The sequence below is a fragment of the Ambystoma mexicanum genome, chromosome 3q (genome assembly GCF_040938575.1).
Source record: "Ambystoma mexicanum isolate Mex_15411 chromosome 3q, UKY_AmexF1_1, whole genome shotgun sequence".
In the NCBI taxonomy this organism is placed as follows: Eukaryota; Metazoa; Chordata; class Amphibia; order Caudata; family Ambystomatidae; genus Ambystoma; species Ambystoma mexicanum.
Genome location: NC_090926.1, coordinates 997,112,115 through 997,129,030, shown reverse-complemented (window position 1 = coordinate 997,129,030; position 16,916 = coordinate 997,112,115).

Sequence of the window (16,916 nt, the reverse complement as noted above, 5' to 3'; positions counted from 1 at the left end):
GGGTAACGGCAGGGAGTCATCTGGCACCAAGTCAGTGCAGCACAATAGAGGGTTGGATCCCTCCCAGGACAAAGCTCCCAGAGTTGGAAAGTCGAAGGATGGGAGTTCCAGGATGGAGAAGTCGGCGACGATGTTGCAGAGGCCCTCAGCGACTGATAAGGAGAAGTCTCGAGCGTCCTCCTCGTCGATGAAGCATTCGCCATCAGCGGACTGACACTGTTCCTCTTCAGGCTGTGATCCGTCCAAACATCCTTGTTGATGACCATGGAGCTGCTGCTCCGTTGACTCCAGCGGTGCCGTGGCAGGTAGGGTCTGGCCTGGGGCCGTTGCACCCGTTGGAGATTCTGCAGCAAGACCCTGTGACGTAGAAATTGGGCTTGAGTCTGGAGGAGGAGAGTCACCTTTTTCCGATCCAGCGGCATTGGACCTTCAACTGGCAGGCCCGTCCACGTCGGCAGGCCTGGGTGCTGTCCAACAGCAGTACCCGCTGGTGAATCCGCACTCTTTGCTGTCCATGCAGGTGATGAACACGCTGCAATCACTGTTGGGGCAGTTGGATGCACAGCTCCCAGTTTTGCCGAGCCCAGTGGTACCAGTGGAGAAGGAAGTGCGGGTTGTACCACGACAGGATGAGTGTGCGGGTGCCCCTCGACCAGGCCTCCCACATACTTCGCCTCCAGTTCGGCCGCCGCTGTGGTGTCCGGTGGGTTTCACCCCTCCTACGACACATCCACAAGAAGGGGAGCTCATGGATTCGGATCCTGAGAGTGTTCCGCAGGACACTCTGTCGACATCGTCTCCCAGGCGGGCGGATACATGGAATACCGAACCCAAGGCGGATCCCCCGAGCAGCCTGGCTCAGCCCTCTCCACCGGACGATGTCAGCGCTTTTAATGCGATGATGGCCAAGGCTTGTCAGGAGTTTGGCCTTGCTCCAGCCACGTGTGGCAGGAGGAGCTGCGCACGATGCGCCCTCCGTTCTCAGAGCCAGTGGTCATGGGCCGCTTAGAGAAGAAGTTTAAGGCACCGGAATCTTAACCCAAATGCCTCACGTGCCAACCCACGCCGGAGTCAGTGATGTCGGGGGCGGCTGGTCGGAAGGCGAGAAGTCAGCACATGTGTGCGACGGCCCTGGACAATGAGGCCCAGAAGCAGGATGCATTTGGCAAGAACGTGCTTACAACGGTCAAAGCGGCCAACTCTTTGGCCATTATGGCTTGCTATGACTTGCTATGGCTTGCTATGACCGGGAGATGTGGCACCAGTTGGCCCCACTCTTTTATCATCTGCCGGAGCAACACAGGAAGGAAGCCTCCAACCACAGCATTAACATTGCGGTGGACCTTGCAGAGTCAGGGTTCAAGCAAATCAATGGTGTGGTGCTCCGTCGGCAGGCCTGGCTACGCTGCACTGACATCCGGCCTGAGGTGCAACACAAGTGGTAGACATGCCATGTGAGGGGGAGCACCTGTTCGGGGAAAAGATTGACGAGGCATTGAAAGGGATGAAGGAGGACTCTGATACTGCGAGGTCTCTGGGCACACTGCAGAGTGGACACTCTTTTTACCCCTTTCGTACATATCGAGGAGCCTTGAGGAATGCTAGGTTTTCAAGATCCTGTGACAGGGGCTACGGTCGTCCTGGGTATTCCTCCCAAGAGTTCCGGCGTTCTTTCCAGTCCGCACAGAGAACCAAAGACTTTCAAGCACAACAGAAGAGGGGTATGGCGACCTCAGCTGGTAAGGGCAGGCAGTCCAAGCCTCAGCAATGACTGCCATCTCGACAGTCAACAAGGGGGCAGGGTGGGCCGCCACATCAACGAGTGGAAGTTAATTACGACGGACAGATGGGTGCTGGATACAGTACGTTATGGCCACTCAGAGTTTCGGCGCCTGCAACTCCTTATTCTTCCAGTGAAGGTGTTGCAGCCGCATCTGTCAATCTTGTGGCAGGAGGTAGGTCGGATGTTGGAAAAAGGGGCAATCAAACCGGTCCCGTTGTCAGAACAAGGACAGGGGGTGTACTCCCGGTATTTGTTATCAAAAAAACCAAATGGAAAATGGTGCCCTATTCTGGACCTTTAGCCATTGAACAAGAATCTGCAGTGCCAAACATTCAAGATGCTGACTTTACAGGACATCATACGCTCGGTCCAGCCAGGACAATTCTTGGCGTCGTTGGACCTCAAGAATGCCTATTTCCACATCCCGGTGCTTCCCAAACATTGCAAGTTCCTAAGGTTGATGGTGGGCGACGACCCTTACCAATTTCGGGTTCTCCAGTTTGGCCCCAGGTCTGCTCCCAGGACCTTCACGAAGTGCCTGGCTCCGGCGGCGGCCTTCCTCTGCAGGAAAGGGCATCATGTTTACCCGGACCTGGATGATTGGTTGGTCAGCGGAGAGTCTCCTCGATACACGTCGGGAGTCGCTCCAGGCTGCAATGTTCCTGTTACAGCAGCTGGGCTTTACGATCAACTTCGAGAAATCTTGTCTGACGCCATCCAGGGACTTGGTTTTCCTCAGGGGCCAAGTTTCATATGCAGCTCAATCTGTTGAAGCCGTCAGTCGACAGGATACAGAAGCTGGACTACAGGGGGGCCAGGTACGTCGGTCACGGTCCGAGGGTACATTTCTCTTCTCAGATCCATGGTGTCCAGCATCCCTCTCATCCCGAATTGTCATCTGTTTATGAGGCCAGTGCACGAGTTTCTCGCCGGCAGGTTGTCGCAGAGCCTCGGTTCCTGGTCTGACAAGGTGGTCGTCTCCCGGGGGTTTGGCAGAGGCAGACAACATTGTGAGGGGTATGCTCCTGGTGGAGCTGGAATTTCGATACACGATCATGACGGACGCGTCCCAGGTGGGTTGGGGTGAGCACCTCGAACCTTGTCAGGTTCAGGGCGTGTGGACTCGCGTAGAAGCCTCCTTACACATCAACGTTTTGGAAGTAAGGGCTGTGCACTGGGCTATGAAGTCTTTTCTGCCTCTCATTGGGGTACAGTGGTCCGCATTCTGACAGAAAACACCATCACAATGTTTTACCAGTGCAAGCAGGGCGGCACGCACTCAAGGCGCGTGTCCCGGGAGGCTCAAGCGGTCTGGCATTGGGCCATTGCCCAGGATAATCACATCACTGCTTACCATCTACCGGGAGTGCAAAATGTTCAGGCGGATGCTCTCAGCAGGGACACCGGTCAGCTGCACGAATGGAAACTGAAGGATGCCCAGGTGGTGAGAATTTTCAGGAAATGCGGGTCTCCCCCTCTGGACTTGTTTGCCAGCCCGGAAAACCAGCAATGCCAGTGTTTTGCCAGCAGGATGGCTCATCCAGACTCTAGGGGGGACGCATTCTCATTCCAATTGACGGGCCTGTTCGCGTACGTGCTTCCTCTGATCTGGGGAACGATCCAGATGGTCCGCAAAGGCTCAGTGCAGAGTGATCCTGGTGGCCCCGTTTTGGCCACGCCAAACTTGGTTGTTGGATCTGCCTGACCTTGCGGTGGACGACCCACTTCATCTGGGGTCAGAGCCAGATCTGCTGTCGCAGGATGATGGAAGGGTGTGGTATCATGACCCGGGTTCTCTCAGTCTTGCAGTGTGGCTCCTGATCACTCCGAATTTGGACAGTTGGACATCCCGCAGGATTGCTGTTGGATCTTGGCTGCGGCAAGGGCACCATCTACCAACGTATTGTACAGTCAAAAGTGGACCAGGTTCTGTGCTTGGTGCGCAGAACAACCAGACTTGGAGGTGTCCCCAGCTCAGCTTCTGCTGTACATTATACTGCTGGCGAAGGGTGGGCTGCCATTGTCTTCTATCAAGGTCAATCTGGCGGCCATCTCCAGGTTCACGAGACGGCGCAACTCTACACCTCTGTTCAGTGACAGGTTGATCAAGCACTTCCTAAAGGGTCTTTTCAGGACATTTCCCCCAGAGAAGAAGTTTGCTCCGGAATGGAGTCTCAATGTGGTTCTCTCAGCTCTCATGAAGCCACCGTTTGAACCAATGTCGACGGCGACTATGAAGTTCCTCACGTGAAAAGTCACTTTTCTGGTGGCTATTGCATCGGCCAGAAGGATCTTCAAGCTCTGGTCATCAACCCACCGTACATGAGGTTCATGAAGGACAAGGTTCTCCTGTCTACTAACCTGCACTTTAAGTGCCGCCGGAGTTTCACAAGAACTCTACAATTGCCTTTCCCGTTTTTTTCACCAAATCTGCCACGCCTGCAGAGAAAGCGCTGCATTCCTTGGCCATTAAAAAGGCGTTGAAGTTTTATCTCGACCGGACTCAAGTCTTCAGAAAGTCAAGGCAGTTGTTTGCGGCGTTTGGCCCCTCCAGCAAGGGGCAGTCTATTTCTAAACAAGGCCTTTCCCGTTGTATCTCTTCTACGATTTTCTTTTGCCACAAGAAGGCTGGCAAGCCTTTGCGGGCCACTCCTAAGGCCCATTCTACAAGATCCACAGCGTCGTCGGCGGTGCTGTGAGCAGGCATACCGCTCAATGACATTTGCCAAACAGGCATCTTGGCCAGTGCTGCATACTTTCACCAGACACTACTGTCTGGGCCAGCAACATGTGGAGGATGTGCAGGTGGGACGTGCGGTCCTCCCAACGCCAGATCCAGTAAGGTAATCCCTGCAGCTTCTGGGGTTTGGGTTGTTTTTATGGTGTGTGTTTCTCATGCCTATTGTGAGATTGTGTCATTATATCGCTTACTGTGACCTGGGGGCATAGGATTTTGGTTGCCTGTCATGCACCACCGAGTTAATATACTGCTATGTAATCTATTCAAAGCATGTGAATCCATGAAAGATCCAATGCTGGAGAAGGGAGTAGTTTCTTACCTGTAACTCCATTTCTCCAGCGTTGGTATCTTTCATGGATTCCCATGCGCACGCCGGCTGCCCCTGCTGGCAACCCTTGGCGTCGGCTTTTCTCTACTTTTGGAGGTTGAAATCTGAAGGGAAGCCGCAGGGGTGGGACTATTTATACTACACGTCCTATTGGTGCAGCCTAAAGCACCCAGAAAGGACGTCAATAGGACACTCAGTGTCAAAGTTTTCCATAGGAAAACGCTATGTTAAGGTTACTGAGGTTTCCCAGTCTGACGACGGGAAATATTCACGGCATGTGAATCCATGAAAGATACCAATGCTGGAGAAATGGAGTTACAGGTAAGAAACACCTCCCTTTCTGAGCCCTTCTTAGAGGTTCTGGCTCAATGCATTAAAGACAAAATGACACCTTTTATCCCTTAGGGATCAGTGCCCACCAATCCTATTCCTGAGCCAATCACGATCAGTGGACAATGAGGATTCTGCTCCTCTGTCTAAGAAACAAAGAATTTCCATGACTCTGACACAGAATGACACCACTCAGTCACCATCTAAGGTGTTTCGTGACATTGTGACAAAAGCCATGCAAGCCCTAGAAATCCTTCCTAAGGATAAGCCGGAACTGCCATCTCAGCAGTCCAAGAATTCACTTCCCATGGAATTGCCAGTTCTAGAGGAAGCTTTAGCTCGTTAGGGTAAGCCTCATTCAGATCCACACATCTCCAAAGATCTAGACAAGGACAAGGTGCCTAAGGAGGAACCTTTCATACTTATGGGCAATCTTCCTGCACAATCGGCAGAAGTTTCAGCCACCCTGTGCACAAATGGAAAAGGCCCTTCTCCATCTGCAGTTCTTGATAAGAATGCAAAAGCATGGGAAACTCGGTATAAGAAGTCTTACACTAATGCTACCTTACAACTCGGGCAGGTAAACACTGCTACAGTTTTGGCAGGATTTAATATCCTTAATTGGGAGAATCTCGAACGCTTTGCGGGCATGCTCCCTCAGGAGGCCGCTGACAAGCTTTCCTTTTGGATTTCTTAGGACAGTGTCACGGCTGCTAAAACCCTTAGCTCAATTGAGGTCAAACAACCCTATCACCAAAACGTTAAATCATTAAAACCACGTCCTCCAAGAAATAGTGGATCTGCCACTTCCGCAAAGTCTTATTACTCTTCTAAAAAGAAAAGATATAGACTCAATTCTATGTTGAGGCCTTCCCCTTCCTCAAAATCTGCACAAGAACAAAAGAAGTCTATTTGACTTCCTTCCAGGCATGTACATACCTTCCGCTCCTACTATCAAGGAGCATACACTCCCCGAAGCAAGAAGGGTGTCCAACTTGCTTCCCATTTGGAAAAACATTACTTAAGAGGAATGGGTCCTGAATATTATTCAGCATGATTACGGTCTTGCCCTTCCTGCTATTCCACCATCCTCTCCTCTGAAGCTCCAAAAGTCCTCTCAGGAGCTCCTGGAAGAGATCCAAAAACTCCTTTCCTTAGGAGCGATAGAATTGGTTCCTCAAAAGGAATTCGGTCACAGATTTTATTCCTGTTACTTTCTGATCCCAAAGAAAACCGGCAGGATCCGATCAATTCTGGACCTTTCAGATCTCAACCAATTTCTGTTAATCGAAACCTCCTCAGATTCTAGCCTTTCTTCATCGGAACGATTGGATGGCATCGATAGATCTACAGGATGCTTATTTTCACATTCCTGTTATGAAGTAAACCACACCAGGTAGGTTCTTTCATGTATTTAATAGGAATAAGCAGGATACATATGTGAGACCCCCAACCAGCACAGCATCACATCCCCAACTGATCAGCTACAAACCATAACAAGCATCAGGGTTCCAAAGGAGCACTTTGTGACATCAGCCTTCTGATGGCCAATAGCAGCAGACCAGAAATGCACAACAAAACCATAGCAACTACATAACATCCCCATGATACTGACAGCCCATATATAACAATGCCCACCTTCAAAGTTCACCGTCAGTTCCTGAGGTTCACCTAAGGAAGGTCTCCTTAACAGCTCATACGTCTTCCCTTTGGGCTCAGTTCTGCTCCCAGGGTTTCCACAAAAATTCTGGTGTCAGTGGCAACCTAACTTCAGTTAAGGACAGTTCATCTATATCCTTAACTAGATGACTGGCTTCCCAAGGCCCAGTTTCCAGAAGAATTGCTTTAAAAGATGCAATTAACATGCCACACTCTTTTCAACCTGGGGTTTTCCATAAATGTGTCAACATCCAGCCTCATTCCTTTGCAATTCCTAGAAGCAGTTATAGATACTACTCTACACAAAACCTTTCCACCCCTGGAAAGAGTGGAAGCTATTCAACAAACCATTGTATAGTTCAATACACTTCAGATTCTAACAGCTTGGTGGTTTCAAAGGCTCTTCAGGCTAATGGCCTCTTTTATAAACTTAGTTCCCTTTGCAAGGCTCTGTATGAGAATGGTCCAGTGGCATCTTGCTTGCAACTGGAACCAGCTGTTGCATTCACAGGAAATGAAAATTCAAATTCCATAACAAGTTCAGGACTTGCTACTCTAGTGGATCTCCCCGGAGAACCTGTTAATCGGGTCTCCTTTTCAGTCTGCTCTTCATTAAATAGTTATAAGACTCATAATTTGTCTCGGGAGGATAGCTGAGGGGCAACATGCTCATCTTGGAAGCAAGACAACACAGAGAAATACAGGTTCGATCCCCGGGTCGGCGCTTAGAAACCTCTGGGTATTAAGGGTGTTATAAATAACCTTTCATATCAGAGTACGGTTGGGGAGCCCATTGTTTAAGTCTAACAGCACATGGTATTTGGCCTTCACAGGAAAAGAAGGACCACATAAATGTCCTGGAACTAAGACATATTTCTCGCTCTAAAATCATTTCTTCCCTCATTTCAAGGAAAGGTGGTGAACGGACAACACCACTGCAATATCAACAAGCAGGGAGGTACTCGTTCCCTTCCAATGTGTCTCCTAGCAGAGAAGATTTGGTATTGGGCCATTCAGAATCACATTTTCCTGTTGTCGTCCAATCTGGAGGGAAAGAAGAACGTCCTAGCAGACAAACTGAGCAGGTAATAGTCTGCTCAGCATGAGTGGGAGCTGAAGCCGTTAGTAGCAAAGATATTTCAGAAGTGGGGCCATCTATCAGTAGACCTCTTTGCCAACCAGCACAACTCTCTGTCTTAAGTTTGCTCCAAGGCAAGGTCAGGGTCTTCAGTCCCTGGGTGATGCTCTACATCTGGATTGGCCAAATCTAGCACTTAACGCATTTCCCCCTCTTCCCATTGATGCACAAAATATTGCTCAAATTCAAAATGTCACAGATTCTAACGATGATTCTAATAGCCCTGTTCTGGCCTCGCCAGATTTGGTTTCCAGACCTCCTGTAATTAGCAGGGACTTCCAAATTAGATCTTCCATCATCAAGGGATCTCTTGACGCAACAGAAAGGGCAGGTCTTTCATCCCTCCCCTTAATTGCTGAACTTGAAGGCCTGGTTTCTGAAAAATGAGCCTTCTCCCACTTAGATTTGTCAGAGAAAAATATAACTATTGTGTCAGCTACTAGGAAAGCTTCTGCTAAGAAGCAATATCATAGCCAATGGTTACGGTTCTGTAACTGGGCCTTGGACCAAGTCCATAACCTTCTAGAGGCTTCTATTTTTTTGAAAAAATGTAAAAATGTTTTTTTATTAATGATATGTTTGGTAAGACAAACTTTTCATTATGGGGTTTACATTTAAACAAGAAATACGAGAAACACAGACGAACAACAAGAAAAAGTTGACATCTATGTTTCCAATTCTTGGGGATTGCTGTCACTGAGGATCGCAGTCCAAATTTTGATTACTGTTAAAATGTAATTCTTGTCATGACCTTTTAAGAGATGGGCCCATCGTTCCTGTGTGTTCATCTGCTTCCGAGAGATTTTGAAAAAGTCCTTGAATAAATGTATTTTTTCTTTCAAAGCTTGGCAGACCATAATTACATGGAAGAGTGTCTCTCTGGTGTTCTCATTCTTGCAGAATCGACAATCTGCGGTCTTTGTATTTGGATGTTTTATGTTGGTTAAGTAGTTGCGAGTTGGTAATATGTTTAAACAAAAGCATAGGAACAGGTCTCGTGTTGATCGTTCCGGGAAGCATGCCAAGTATGCTGGCAGTTCATTGAGAGCTCTTGATTCTATTGCACAGTTCAGAGATCGTTTATATTTAGATTGTTCCTCTATTGTTTTAATCCAATCGTTTTGCTGCACTCTTCGTTTAGCATACGTGGTCTATTTATTAGCATATCTTTGCTGATCTCTTCAGCTTTCATTCTCTTCTTTATCTCGTTGGTCCAGTATTGTAGAGCAGTCGCATGTACCGGGTTCTTTTTTCTTTGAGTATTTCTAAAGATGAGATTTTGTCCTGACAAATTATTTTTCTGAAGAGATCAATTTTTTCCAAGTAATTATAGATTCTAGAGACTGAAGTGCCAGTTCGAAGCAAATTCCTGTCATGTGGAATGATTTAGGTAATGCCAAGGTTTTCCTCCAAAAAATGGCTTTATGAATGGTGCAATTACATCGTTTGTTGGTTGATTATTGTTTCTCCAATGTAGGTTAGAATGGGGCCCACCTTTTGTCTATATAATAAGATTGCTGATTTTATTGTGTAAGTCCTAAATTTGCAATGGAAGAAACGACCTTGGCGGGCTAAGGATCTTGATTCCTCTCAATGTGATCTTTCCATTCTTGTTCAACTGGTGATGGGTTAATCATGGCACCTAGATATTTGAATGATTTTATCTCTTCAATCTCTATCTTCTAGCTGTAATTTCGCATTTTGTCACCTGGTACTATTCAGATTTGTTAGTCTCATTAACTTGGTTTTGATTATGTTAATTTGTAGCTCATTCTCTTTTATAAAGAAGCCGACTTTGTCCAGTGTTTTTTGTAGACCTGATTCCGTTTTGTCCATGACAATGATGTCATCTGCATACATTAAGGTTTTTTTTGGTACGTTGTTTATCTTCGGTGGATTCGAGAGTGGATCGTGAATAGTTTGTACAAAACCAAAAGTATACAAGTTATATAGACAAGCAGCCAGGGGGCACCCTTGCTTCAGGCCATTCCAGGTGGTGATTAGTTTTGTTGCTGCACCGTCTTTTGTTAATCTGACTTTGATCGATGTATTAGAGTAAAGTTGTTTGACTGGATTAAGAATGGATGGGGGGCAACCCCATGATGTTAATTTCGTCCATAGTTTTTCCCTATTCACGGAATCGAATGCTGTTTTTAGGTCTTTAAAGACAGCATATACTTGTTGTTTCTTTATCGTTGCTTCGTACTTGATCATGTTCAGAAGCAGCAGATTGACGTTTGTACTGATTTTGTTAGCGAATCCAGTTTGTCTCTCTTCTTGCATGCCATTTTCCGCTGCCCATGTATAGAGTTTTTTCATTAAGTAACCCGCAAACAGCTTTCCCAAGGGGTCTAGGAGGGCTATGGGTCTGTAGTTCTCCGGTATTTTCCTGTTGCCAGCTTTACAGATCGGAATCAATATTGCTAGGGTCCAGCTGAGTGGGATTTGTTTAGTTTTCTCTATAAGATTAAGAAGATTTGAAAAAAAGGTGGCCCATTCTTCGGGGGCGGATTTTAGGTTGGCATTGGAGAGGCCATCTGGGCCAGGTGCTCGAGATGGGTTCAAGGACATAATAGTTTTTATGATATCATCTCTTTCCAATTTTAAGTCCCAAGGAAGATGATTATTCGAGCTTCCTGTTGATAGATTGTCTGCTTTCCTTTTATAGAGGTTGGTAAAGTGTTGGGTCCATTCTTGGGATTCTACCTCTTGGATCATGGTTGATGCATTGGATTTTTTGTTTAAAAGTGACCACAGCTGTCTGGTGTTCTTCTGTTTTAAAGCCGGTAGAATCGCTTCAGCATCTGCTTGCTGCATTAGAGATTTATGTGATTTTATGAAGTTGGAGTATTTCTGTTTTTCCTTTTTTATTTCCATAGCAGAGGTTGTTGTATTCTGTTTTCTAAGTTGTCAAATAATTTGTATAGATTCTTTTTCATCGACTTGATGTCGTAATTAAACTGATGTTTGTGATTGCTTTGAAGGTTACCACAACTTTGTTTGGGCTGCTGATATTTATGCAGAATCCACTCATAGTTGAGTTTTGCGTGGTCTGACAAGTTTGAAGCCTCAAAATCTGTAAGTAGGTCAGCTATTTGGTGTTGGTTTATTTAAAGCTTATTTAGGCCATTGTTTAGTTCAAACTATGGAGGAATTAATCATGAAATTTGTGTTTTTGCACTATTGCATGTTATTAGAATTTGGTGGTGATCACTATTTGATTGTGAATACTTTGCAGTTGCTGTTAGGGATTTTAGGATCCTTTCTGAGATAAAAATGCAGTCTATAATTGAGTTGGATTGTTCTCGTGACCATGTTGGAGGTGGTCTGTCTTGCTCATTTCGTGGTTGCTCAGTCAATGTTAAATTTAAAATTCAAATTTCTTTAGACCATTTTTTTGCTCTTTGAGATAAGTTAGAGGAGTTCAGTCTCGTACCTTCTGGGCTGTATAGATGGATGTTCAGATCACCAGCAATTATGAAATCTGTTGAATTATGTATGCTGGCAATTGTGTCGAATTCGTCAAAGATTGAATCCAAGAATATATTCTCGTTCATTGATGCTGGATTCCAGTAAATATTTAAGATTGTTAAATAGCTGGGCTCCTTTTTTGTGGTTTGCATACAGATGATGATGTATTGAGCCCAGGGGTGAAGATTTTTCTTAGCTATGATTGACCAAGTTGGGTTTATTTTGGTCAATATCAGCATGCCCGATGAAGGTCTGCCTTGGTGTGAAGTAATCGCTGGATTCGTGAAGGTTGAGAATCCTTCACAAATTACCTCTTCAGAAAGCCAAGTTTCCTGAAGGCAAATTATGGCCATTTCTTTTTGATTTAAGGATCCTTCGTCAAAGAGGTGTTTTGAGCCTCTAGTATTCCAGGAGCATAATGTTGTCTCTTCTGATTGTGTTTCCTTGCATTTTGGTTGTTATAAGTAGGTCTTAATTCGTGAGTGTTGAAGATCGCCTCGTTGTGTTAGTTTTCGTTTGTCTTGAGAATTGAACATCATATCGCACTGTAGATCTTCTGTCCTGCGAAACAGGAGGTGGTTTGGTTGGGTGTTTTTTTTTCAGTTTGCTTTGTTCCGCAGGTCGTTGTATGATGCTAGACGGATAGTATTCTGTGGGCTGTCAAATGTCTTCTGTTGGTTTTGGTTGAAATGCTCATGAGTGGTGGTTATTTTTAGTTTTGTTGATGCCATAGCTTTAGTTACAAGGACTTCTTCTATTCTAAATCCCAATTTCATTAGATGATTATTTGTTGACAAGACATGTGTCATCATTTTTTGATTGTAGAAGTCGATGTGAACTATGTCCATCCGGTTTTATTGGGGAAATGTAGGACATCAATATCTCTCAAGCTGATTTAGGCCAATTGTGGGATAACTGTGAATAGGCGTTGAATGTTTGATCTGTTCATAATTAATGATTCAGCAGGATTTACGCTAGTGGCAGACAGAGATAATCGGAAAATGTTAGTTACTTTCCGCGGGTCCACAAAGGTTGGTAGAATGAGTGGGGTCTCGCCTTGGCCCATAGTCGTTTCCACGTTCTTATAGGAATTCTCAGTTTCTACTTCAGTCCAGATTTCCTCATTTGATATTGTAGAGTATGTAAAAGAGATATTAGTGGATGTATTAATTGAGATCGAATTAGCAGTTGAAGCTCTCAAACATTGTCTCAGGACTACATGACTACCAGTAGCTCGTCTTGAGAGTCAAGTAGTGTGTCATTCAATTCAATTGGTATAATTAGTCCTATGGGTTTGTCAGGGCGGTTCGTCGTCGATTGGGTTGCTGCGTGTTGGTCAATCACAGCTAATAGTGCGTCGAGTGGTTCATCCACTCGTTGCATGGCTGTTTCTGGCCCTTGTGCCGGACCACTCGATGCTTCTTTAGGTTCTGACCTTAATGCCACGAAGGCTTTCTTCGGGTCAGGTCGACCTTGATCTTGCTTGTTCTCAAAATTTCTTTGGGTTGTTATTGTAGGTCGAGTTTGTTGTTTTTCAACCACCTGAAGTCTTCTTAGAAAGGCTCGGGAGCCTGTCTGATGTTTTTTTGAAATTTTTTTCTTTGGCAACGGTTGATTTCCCAGGTTTCCTCGTTTGGTTAGGGCAAATATATCAAAAGGGGTACATAGGGAAGGTTCGGTATTTGCAAGGCTTGAAGGTACCTTTAAGGTGTCTACTTGAGTTTCGTATTGGGTAGTTTCATTTGTTTTAGATGTGACATCGGATGCGTTTTTTTAACTTTGAAGTTGCGGAGTAAGGTGGTCTTGTTTGGCACCTGTTTCAAGATGTTTTTTGGATTTGTTATCCATCTGTGTCTTTGTGATTGTTGTCAGTGTATCTGTTAAGATTTGTCTGTCAACCTGATCAATTCTTGCAATTTCTGCCAAACGACTTTGCCAAATCCTAGTTGCTTCTGCCTCATAGTTGAGGCGTTCTTGTATCGTACCTATGAAAAGCTATATGACTGGGTACTCCCTTATTTTTGTTATCGGGGGGTCAAGTCTGATGGAAGGGAGAGTGCACGAAGAGAAGAAATACATTACAGACTGACTACCCCTCTCTAGTAGTCCTGTGAAGACAAAGGTCTAGGTACAAAAAGACTGCTTACTTATTGCGCAGACTGAGCCCCTTGTGGAAAAGAATTATTACAACTGAATGCAATGTAGCAAAAACATAGATCTCTTTAATGTTAATTCATAAAAACATCTTTAAAACATACTATTCACTTCTACGCGAATCAGTCATACCTTTCATTCCACTCATACGTTTTACAAACATGGGGTTCTACAATTTGAATTTTCTTCTAGCATATTAGTTATTTGTGATATGCATGACATGGGAAAAAACATTTAGTTTCCCTTTACGATCGACATATGTTTCGGCCCTTAATGAAGTACCACCGTTGTCTGCGGTGGTCAATGAAACAAATGTTGGGCCATCTTCAGGACATTCATTTTTTCTTAGAAGATTAATTTCGTTCCCCATTCACATAAAATGCCAGATCTACAAGATAAATGATACATATATTATAATATGAAAAAATCTTTCCCAGTTTGGTTGTTTAAAGGTGATAGCTAGTTTATTAAATTCTAGACAAATGCACTGCACCCACATGTGATCCGCACCTTTTAATAGGGACCACTGAGCTGTGACTGCTGGGTATGTGATTTATTCTCCAGTGTCCGGACCCTACATTAAAGGGAACACAAAATAATGAAGACCTGATCAATTGTCTGTTTATTACTTTTTTTTAAAAAAAAAACAAAGGTTCCTGAGGACTAGGAAACTTACAGAGGGCACCTCTGTATAGATGTATCTTCAGAGCCACTCTTAATTTAGTGACGATGCATAATAAACAGCTTCCATGCTTTGTAGCTTGATCCACTGCTGTAAGCTGTGGTGCTGCCTGTTGACAAATGGCAGTGAAAAATATCCTTTTAGCTATAGTGTTTCAATGAACTTTTTATATAGCATTCCATGTTTTGCTTATTCAAAGAAATCATTACTAGTTCCAATCCTGATTGTGTTGTATTTGCATGAGATCATATCAGATCAACATGCACAAGCAACATGTAAAAAATCTCTAACAACATTTGGACCGTGTAGTCCTTCTGTTCTAACTGAATTAAAGACATCAACACATTGAAAAACTCTGTGTTGTTATGTACAGAGTATAGGTGTCTAATGTCTTGTAATCTAATCATAATCAGCTTCACGTGAAAAACATTGGCTGTTGAAATCTCGGCCGCTACATGGCTTTTTGTGTGTGCGCAACTACAATGCTTTTAAGCATCTACTTTCAATTACGCGTACGCGAGACAAGCTTACTTCTTGTTGAGCTTATGCTTGTTTGGAACTTGTTTCTGCGATCGGCACGGCAAAGGTGATCTCTTCAATGCACGCTACGGAGTGTAAATGGCCCTTTAGCCATTTTAAAGGTCACCTGATTGCAGGTGTACGAGCGTGGGAGATCACGTGACCATGTCTCCGACGGCTCGGAGCACAATGCATTTTCTCATTTAGATGTTTCATGACTTCAATTTCGTAAGCATTGAACACCCTACAATCAAATCATTCCTTTATAATTAAGCCCGCCGACAAGGGGGGTGGTATTGTCATGTGGTGTAAGGGTGCTTACGAAATTGAAGTCATGAAACATCTAAATGACAAAACTGCTTAGAAGGAACTGGCACAAGCCCCCACTCCGCGGCTCCAAGAAGAAATAGAAAGTCTCATGAAACATGCAGTTGAAGAAGGCTGGATAGACCGTGACGAAAAAGACTTCTTGGTCAATCAACATCCTAAAACGCCAGCTTTTTACAATCTCCCAAAAATTCACAAAAATGATCCATCACCCCCGGGTAGACCAATTGTGGTGGCCATCAATTCCATCCTGGAACCACTGTCTATTTACTCTGACTGGTTCCTCAGACCTTTTGTACCACAAATGGCCTCATATGTGAAAGACACCACTAGCATGTTAAAAAGATTGGAGACCATCAAATTGAATCCATCAGACATCTTGGTAACCCTGGATGTGGTCAGTCTCTACACCAGTATTCCTCAAAATTACTGTTTAAAAGTGATGGCTAAATATTTGGACAAACGCACCACAACACTTAACCAAGTTCCAACTGCATTCATCTTAGAATGCATTAGGTTAGCACTAACAGAAAAATTATTTTTGTACAATGACCACTTCTACAACCAGCTACAAGGTACTAGTATGGGAGCAACATTCGCTCACGACCTAGCAAATCTATACATGGATGACCTTGAGCAACAGTTTATCTTCAGTTTGACTAATCCATTTTCCATCTTCATCAAAAACTGGCTACGGTACATCGATGATATCTGTTTGATCTGGAGTGGCACCTCTGACCAACATTCTCTGTTTCACAAGTGGCTAAACCTTCAGAACCCTCATATCCAATTCACAATACATACGGATTTGAATAAGATACCCTTCCTAGACCTTGAAATACAAAAAACATCTAGTGGTAACATAGAAACCGTGTTACATAGAAAACCTACGGATAAAAACACTCTTCTCAACTACCACAGTTTTCATCCATTAAGTCTTAAAGAAGGCCTACCGTATGGTCAATTTCTGCTTATTGGCAGAAATTGTACGCAAGTGGAAATGTATAAACAACATGGTAAAAACCAGACTTAAAGAGAGAGGGTATCCCCAAACTACTGTATGCAGAGCGCATAAAAGAGCTTTACATATGAACAGAGCCACCAGTTTAGAACCGGTCCATCGGTGCAACGAGGAGAAAATAACATGCGTTAGCACGTATAGCCCTATCAGTAATAATTTGAGAAAGATCATCCACAAACATTGGAAAATGATTCAAACAGAAGATTTCAATCCCCCAGTTCCTCGTTTTGCATTCAAAAGACAGCGAAACATTAAAGACAATTTAGTACACACATACCCGAACATCAGGCCAAGGGGAATATCGCAAACATCTCTATGGGGTTTACCCCCTGTAGAAGGTTACCATCGGTGTGGCAAATGTTCAGTCTCTGCACAAACTGCCACGATGAAGAACATCACTCTCTGCAATACAGTAGTCCAATTAAAAGATTTCACAAATTGTCTAACTCAGTGGGTTGTATATGCCATTAAATGTCCCTGCGACTTGATGTATATTGGTAAAACCAAAAAGCAAATACGCCAAAGAATCAGTGAGCACAAGTCCTCAATTTGCAATCAAGTCGAGAATAAATCGCTAGTGGCTCATTTTACTATGAAACAACATAAATGTACCGACTTGCTATGGTGCGTTATACAGGTCATTAAACCTTCCCCAAGAAGGGGGAACAGAGATCTTACTCGCACCAGATGTGAGCAAAAATGGATCTACAACCTCAATACAGTCAGAAACGGGCTAAATATTGCCGTGGAGTGCATTCCTTTGA